Source organism: Vulpes vulpes, chromosome 6 (genome assembly GCF_048418805.1).
Source record: "Vulpes vulpes isolate BD-2025 chromosome 6, VulVul3, whole genome shotgun sequence".
Taxonomy (NCBI): Eukaryota; Metazoa; Chordata; class Mammalia; order Carnivora; family Canidae; genus Vulpes; species Vulpes vulpes.
The window spans coordinates 19,427,115-19,434,146 of NC_132785.1; the positions used below are offsets into that span (position 1 = coordinate 19,427,115).

At 35.0% G+C, this 7,032-nt stretch overlaps 1 pseudogene; it reads right to left on the reverse strand.

Moving 5' to 3' along the window:
* Positions 1-270: 270 nt before the first annotated feature.
* On the reverse strand, positions 271-839 carry LOC112933489 (ethylmalonyl-CoA decarboxylase pseudogene; annotated as a pseudogene).
* Positions 840-7,032: the final 6,193 nt, after the last annotated feature.

The window sequence follows — 7,032 nt, forward strand, 5'->3', positions numbered from 1 at the left end:
CTAGTTACCCCTAGTGACCCTGAACTAGTAATACAGGAAAAGAAATGGGATGTCCCAAGACTGTGGGTTTCTGTCTTGTCTATTTTCTTTCTCTTAGAACCCCCTCAATTTGGGGGAAGCAAGCTTCTAGGTTGTGAGTAGCCCTGTGGCAAGCCCAGGCAAGCCCAAGAAACTCATATTCCCAGCAATAATCAGTGAGGACCTGCCAACAGCCTCTCGAGTGAGTTTCGACACAATCTTCCCTCAGTTGAGTCCTGGATGACATCTTGGTTACAGTCTCATGAGAGACCTGAGCCAGAGGCACCCAGCCAAGCCACATGTAGATTTCTGACCCCTGAAATCACATGCTGTAGTAACCTCTGCTCCTCCACCTAATGCCTGACCTTGAATCAGTGCAACACTTATTAAAGGGAGTCTCATAAATCTTGTTAAGGTGTTTTGGATGAACATACATAAGGCCATTCCATCCTTTGGAGTCACTAGTGCTTTCCCAACATTCAGATCGGATCCTGAGGAGAAAGTGTTTTTTGCCCCACGAACAATGAGACCTTTCCCCTCTGTCCAATTTTCCAATTCAATCACTTTTTCCAGAAGTTGTAGCATCATAACACCTGGGAAAGCATACATTTTACTTGGGTTGTTCAGGGTAGGAATACCAATGCCACTGTCTTCCTTCTGAAGGTCAATGGATCCACCAGGAAACTGTTTTATTTTATTTTATTTTTTTTTAATTCTTCCTCATGGAAGCCATGAGATGTGTTATAAAGGGACAATCCCGTTTGATGTAGTAATTTTGTCCTTACAGACAAAGATGATGTCTTCAGAAGATTTCCTGCCATTTTTATGGGCTATAATACTGATCTGGGTCAAGGTGATAAAAAGAACTAATAATCATCCAAGCAAAGTACTCAAATGTTGCGATCTACCACGCTTGGCGTCCGCGGAGCTCCCGGGCCTCCTTCCTCCCTGTGCCCACCCCAATTTAATATCTTTTAAATGCATAAAATAATTTGTAGTTAAGTCTTCTATTGTGTGTCTTAAAAATAAATATCTCACACTTAGGAATGTTCATCATTCAAAAGGTTAAGATATACTCCTTTTTGCAATTTTTAAATTTGTGTTTATAGTTTTTAAGAAGCTGAAACTAGTAGACCACAAAAAAGATCTGAACAAAAAAGGTATATATGAAAATAGTTCCTCTGTCAGCAAATGAATATCTTTTATCACCTTGTATCTTTAGATTTATTTAATGGAGAGACATTCTAAAAGTAAAGAAATATGTGATGTGTAGCTTGGGAATATTATTGTCCAAATTTAGTGAGTTGTAGAAGTAATAGGTCCCTCTTTCTAGTATCACTAATGTATCACTCTTTGCTGTCTTTTTCTTATAGTAGGAAATTTATTCCTAGTCAAAAAATTCGGGTCATTGCTGTTTGAATAAACCCTCCTTCTGAGAACTGGCTTCCAATTTCAACTTATTTTTCTTTTTGTAGAAGGATATTTATAGCATAAGTGAATAATTTTTCAACAAGTGAAGAATTTAAAGGATAAATGTTACTCTGCTTGTGAAGTTTGTCTGTGTACTTCCTCTAAGTCGATAAGAGAATGTGTGGTAAAACCGTGGGTGTAACAGAAGGTTCTCAGACTGTCATAAAGCTGGAGGATATGATGGAAGATCCGTCTATTCTTAGCAGAAAGCAGGCAGAGAGTGCAGGAGAGAACTGCTACTCTTCAATGAGAGAAAAGGACAAAGAACCAAAGAACACTGGGAATAGTAGCACAGAGGAAGATTTGTCATTCTTTATATATCAGATGATTTTTCATAGAAATCAATAGATTATTTTTATTACTTTAGCAGAAAGTTGACTGTGGAGAAACTTCCTGCACATTCATGGATGTGATAATTCTAATGCCCTTGAAAGTCTTACCCTGTATGAATTTAATTGATGAGAGTAACTTTTTAAAATAGTATTTTGTTAATATTCCTCATACAATATGGCTTTTTTTTCAGATATGTGTAGCCAATAATATTTCAGTGAAAATCAAATTACCTTTTATTTAGACGTTTGCATGCCAACTTGAAAGCACATTTGTTTTTCATAGAAAAATCCTTATTTCTTTCAAATGATTTAAATGACTAGATTTAGTTTTATGAAGGTTTTTTTTTTTTAAATCTTGAGTAGTCTTAAACGCATTTAGTAATATAGAGACCTTGGAGCCTATGATTTTATGTTATCTGTATTGTATAATGAGGTAATTATTTTCTTGATAACTGGTGTCAGAATTTCCCTTATAGGAGAAACCATTTTCAGTAGGAAAGTGCCTTGATGAATCCTCTTGGCTTGGGTAAGTCCCTGTAAAGATAATATCAGGCAATGATGAAGTACAAATTAGGGAGAGAAAAGGGAGGTTGAAAGAAGAACCAACTAAATGAAGAGAAACTAGCATGATATAGGGTAAAAAAAACTAGTTAATCTCATTTAGTGGAGTAAGCAAAGGCCACTTTAAAGTTGATGAGCCAGGACACTTGGGTGACTCAATAGGTTGAGCATCTAACTCTTGATTTTGGCTCAAGTCATGATCTCCAGGTTCTTGGATCAAGCCCAGCATTGGGCTCTGCACACAGCAGGGAGTCTGCTTGAGATTCTCTTTCTCCCTCTCCCTCTGGTGCTCCTCCCACTCATGCTCTCTCTCTCAAATAAATAAACAAATCTCTAAAGGTGATGAGACCTGCCATTTTATTTGAAATAGTATATAGTATTTTGATTTAAAACACTTCTTAGTATCTCCTAAGAAGTTAAGAAAGTCTACCACATCTTAGATTGTGAACATATTATTTACAGACACATTTGCTTATAGAAATAGAAGAGACTGAATTTAATACATTGATTGTTGCATACGTGAAAATATTGCTCTTCAAAATGTAGCCCAAAGACCAGCAGCATTATAAAAACTTGTTAGAAATGCATATTATTAAATACCACCCCAATTACCAAATCAATATTTATCTTTTACCAAGATTCCCTTTTGATTTTTACGTATATTCAATTTTGAGAAGCCCTGAACAGAACCTCACAATTTCACACAGATAAGCAGAAAACCAAGAAGCTTCTGTTGGTGTGCAGTGGTAAAGGCTTCAGTGTTCAGCCGTATCTGAAGTTAGTCTTTGGAACTTTGTGGCTCATAACTGTTCGTAGAAGAATGAGAAAAATTAAATATTATTGGAAATTCAAGACAGCTGGCACAATGCTACTATTGAAGACTGAGTTAAAATCTTAATTCCTGAAAATTTAAGATTTGATTAAAGATAACATTTCCCCCTCAGGATTTATGCATACCTATTAGGGCTTGAAAGAACAAAATTCTGAATAACCTGACTCAAATAGAAAAATGGAGAGGGAAAGTAATTTGGGAAAACAAAACTTTATGCAAAAATTCACACAGTCTAGGTTGCTTATACCACTAGGTGGAAAGAATGGTACAAAGTGAGCCCATGAAGGAAGATTGAGGCTAATGAGAAAAAGCATTAAAAGCTATTCTGTAGACAGGGGTTTGGGTTGGCTCAGTTTGTTAAGTGTTAGACTCTTGGTTTTGGCTCAGGTTGTGATCTTAAGAGTTGTGAGATGGAGCCCCCATCTAGACTCTGTGCTCAGTGGTGAGTCTACTTAAAGATTCTCTCCTTCTGCCCCTTGCCTGACTTGTGCTTTCTCTCTCTCTCTCTCTCAAATAAATTAATAAATCTTTTAAAAAACTATTCAGTAGACAAAGAGACTAGGTAAGTTTTAAAAATTTTGGATAAAGATACTACCATTTTTAGAGTATTTCCAATAAACTGCTTAATAAAATTTGTTTTCACATTTGCAGAGGGTATCTTACTTCTGATCTCATTACTTTTATTATGTCAAAGAAAATTGATAATATGATGAAGGAATAGGCAAAAGTTCTCAACTATAGTCCTAGTATTGCATCAGAATATTAAATATAGTAGAAAACCTCTTCTTCTGTACATTTACTATTGTGTTTCATCATTAACATCAACCTTAAGAGGTTTATAAATAGGATCTAATCTAATATAGTACAGTATATTAGGAGATATTTGCCCTATACTGTTTTGGCCTAAAGGTTACTGAAACAAGTTTTAGATGAAATGATAATAATGTTGTAAGGAAGCTAAGAATACTTTACATTTAAACATTTTTACGAAAAACTTTTCATTTGTAAATAATGATATATAGGTAACATGCATTCAAAAATGCTAGGTATGATTAATATTAATAAGCTTGATTTTCATCTCATGAAGTAAAGCTATGATCTTGCCTTGAATATTTTTCTGGAATGAAAATTGCTAAAGGGTCAAGATAAATAATGTGGAATACTCGTTTTGGCACAAATTACCCTTATTTCTATTTTACTCAAAGGAGACACTATAATACTTTATTACTCTGAAGTCAGACAACCTAGGACAAACTCTAATTTACCATTATATAGCATCATGACCAGTCAAATTATTACTCTTTGTGCCACAGATTCTTGATCTGAAAAGAGAACATTTTTATAAATATTTACCCAAAATATACTGTATAATATGCGCAACACAATCTAGCAAACCTAATATATAAGAGCCTGTTGACTCTTTTATGTACATTTTACCACACACACCTCCCCCCAGAGACAGAGATGTATAGAGAGTTCTAAATTTATCCATCATTAGCTTACATTATTTTTTGTTCCTAAACTTATTATTTAATGCAGTTTATCTGGCATCATCGTACCAAAGTCCAGGTAAAACAACATGTTCTCATCAAGTTTCTATCTCCATGGGATGTTGGTGAGATTTGGAAAAAAATTCATCAAATGGTAACTGAAAAAAGCTTATCAAGTTATTACATATTTTTATAAATTGGAAAGAATGAAGTGTGAATTTGTGAGAATGGGAATAGAGATATACAAGAGAATACCTCTAATGTTTTAAGAGGTTTTGGTTTTGTTTTAGAAGAGCGTGCAAACAGGGATGGTGCTGGAAGGGCTATGAGGTCCTTGATGGCTTTTGAGAGTACAATAGTAGGTTTTCGTACTTATGGGAATGATCACATACAGGATGAAATTAATGATGCAGGAGACGCAGCAGCCACATAATAGATCAGTGTCCCTACAGCTATGTTCTCTTCTCTCCATTCTTCCAGTAGACCCATGAACAATATATAATGGAAATTTGATCATGTCATTTGCCTTGCTCAAATCTCTGTTAATGACTCCCCACTAATTTCAGGATGCATTTTAGAGTTCTGGCACTGATCTGTGTACTAGACACATCAAGTTGAACAAATAGTGTTAGTCCTTGCCCTAGTGGAATTTATAATCTAGTTGAAAGAAATGGCCAAAATCAACAAGCCAAATAAGCTAAAGGAGTACTGTCGGGCAGAGAATACTAAGCAGTATTTGTATGCTATTGAAAACAATTCAGAAGGAAGAAAGGGAGAGGCAGAGAAACTGATGAAAGGACTAAACTCCATAAGGAGAGGGGATGAATACAGAGTGCATATGAAGTGATTATTTTTGGCAACAAGAACAGAATTCTGTTGCAGAAGGAGGGAGGAAGAAGAAACTCATTTGCTATTGGTAACCCCAACTTTCATGATCTATATGAATTGAACTTTCCTTCTTTCTTCTTTTCTCTTTCACATGTTGAACTCTTCTACCCTATTGTCATTTCCTCTGTTGCCAAAGCCCTACTGGGGGCCGTATAACTTGAGGGCTCATCCAATCTTTTATAATCCAAATAAAACCCTTCCCTGTGTCTAATAATTAAAGGCCCAAACCAGCAATACCACCTATCATATTTCAGCCCATAATATTTGTTGCTGTAAGTGTGACTTAAAAACCAATATCCAAATCTCACAAGGGTTGTGATTTCCCCACAAGGTGTTTTTGTTTTGTTTAGTTGTTTCCTCCCGTGTTAATCATTGGACATATTAAATTCACTTGGGCTATAAATCTAATTCAGTACTCTGCATAAATCAGCCAACAAAATGAGAATTGGATTGGAACGATTAGATTAGCATATTAGCCTCCCTTTGGAATACAGTGGGTGGCAAAGTCAAAGAGGTCAAATCACCATAGGGAAATGATTTAAAAGAAAGGTAGAGAAGTTTGTTTTATTGCACCAGTAATTTTTATCAACATGATGATTTTTTATACGCCTTTGTTAATGTTTCTAAAACACAAGTAAGACTTTGCCTTTCTGTTTCTTAAAGATTGTGAATTCCCTAATTTTCAGTCTCTCTATACAGACACATCCTTGTAAAAATAGATATGCCCTTAATATCTAAATTGATATGTCCTTAATAAAAATGCATAAGCTGCTTCAAATCTGCCAAAGATTCAACTAATTCCTCTTACTCATATTCATATAATTTTCATTTTCTCTTCCAAAACTCTCTGGCTTCACATATCCTGTTTCCTCTGCCTGAGCTATTCTCATGTTGTTGTTTTTTTTCTCATTTTCACAAACTCCATTCAACTTTCAATAACAGGCGATGATATTACTTCATCTGTGAGGTCTCAACTGACATGATCACTCCAGTGTGCTTTGAATATTTCCTTACTTACTTCATTTTCATGGCCTTTTTCCACGTTGTTTTGTATTTTTACTTATTGTCTCTCATATGCCTTGCCTCCATCAGGATAGACATTATCTTTTATTTTTATATTTCTAGTGCACAGTGATGTACTTGATATGTAGAAGGTGTTCAATATATTTTTGTTTGAACATAACAAGAAGCTAAAAGAATGATATTTAATTTTTTGGCTAGCCAAGTAGATGAATGAAGGTACTATTAAACAGTATAATAAATATAAAGCAAAAACACACATTTTGCAATTAAAGATCCTGTGTTCATTCCAGAGGTTTTGAGATTGAGACTCGGTGGTGGTAAATAAAGTTTAACAATTAAACATATGAATCTATATGTTAGCACTATTCTCCAAATGCAAGATAAATAATTGGAGGGAATTAACATGCAGTTGGTTAAC